Genomic DNA, 1,440 nt, shown 5'->3' with positions numbered 1-1,440 from the left:
TGAATCCTGGCTCCCCCACTTACTCGGTGGGTCCTTGGACAAATTACCTCTCTTTGCTTTGTATAACATAAAGAATAGTAACTACGTCATAGATTATTGTAAGGATTAAATGAATACACACACACACACACACACACACTCACATATATATCACTTAGAACAGTGTTTGGTATGTAATAACCACTCAATAAACATTGGCTAATATTATAACGCACCACATACAGTAAATATTCTATATAAATGTTTGCTCTTTTGTTCAGCTCCAAGAAGGCAGGGACCTTATATATTCACCTACACCTTTAGTCATGTGGTAGGCGCTCAATTTTTTTTTGAATGAGTGGGTCATTCCCAATCAATACAACTGCATTCAATTCCTCAAAAAATATTCTAGTAAGAGTATCTACGTTTGTATAATCAGATTGAATTTACTTTCATTTATGTTATATTCTGTCATAGATACTTCACAGTACTCTTTACCACTTCAAAAGATTTCTTTATCATCTCATCTTGAGTTTAAAAACAGGAAGAACCATCAAATACTTTGTGTGTTATAGCTTCTCTTAATTCTTTCAAATTGTGTTCAATTTGAAGAGGAAAATAGATTGGTGAAATGTACAACTTTATAATTCAAGTTACTCTTTTATTGCTGCATTGTAATTTAAACATTGATGTCTGGGAAATTTGTAATATGAAATCATAAATATATTATTGCTTTGTAGAATTCTAACAGTTAGGGTTAACTCAATATAGGCTTCATTGCGGTTTGTGCTTCTAGAGTTTTAAGCAAAGAGTAGCCAGTGACATTTTCAAGGTGGTGGTGAATTTGCTGACAAAAAGTTTGCCAGACCAATAAATCAATTGCAATGACTCTTCTTTACAGACATCTCAGGCCTCAATAGCGGAAATGATCTTGGGTACAAGTGAAAAACTAAAATTGTTATTCCCTGTTGATATAAACCACAAAACTATTATTGCAGCTTAGGCATTTACCTTGCCGTTTTCACATACTCCTCTGCTTGGCGTAGAAATCCTGTAAATCAAATACACATTCAAATACACATTTGCGTTTTTGAAGGATGATTGATTAGAGCTCTTGAGAGAGCATTGCTTTGTTCTGTTTTCTCTAAATAGCACGATTTATCCTCTGTTTAGATTTTAGTATTAAAAGGAGTTAGCTAGCATGAACCTCACCCCATAAATTCAACTGGGTAAGAAAAGTCACTTTAACATTTTTTTCTTATGTGGTCTTTCTTCTGACTGAGCTCTCATCCTGCCTGGTTTGGTGAGTCGAAGGCAGGAAATTCAACCTCACACATCATGAGGGTTTTCTTCTCTTTTCTGAGGTTTGCACAAGAATCCAGGGGGTGGCTTCTGTGGTGCTCAGAGCAGAGAAGAAGGCAGTTAGTCTTCGGTCCACTTTACCTAATGCAGATCGTTGTC

This window comes from Hipposideros armiger, unplaced genomic scaffold, assembly GCF_001890085.2.
Source record: "Hipposideros armiger isolate ML-2016 unplaced genomic scaffold, ASM189008v1 scaffold_51, whole genome shotgun sequence".
Taxonomy (NCBI): domain Eukaryota; kingdom Metazoa; phylum Chordata; class Mammalia; order Chiroptera; family Hipposideridae; genus Hipposideros; species Hipposideros armiger.
The sequence above is the reverse complement of the archived record's forward strand: the minus strand, read 5'-3'. Positions refer to the sequence as shown.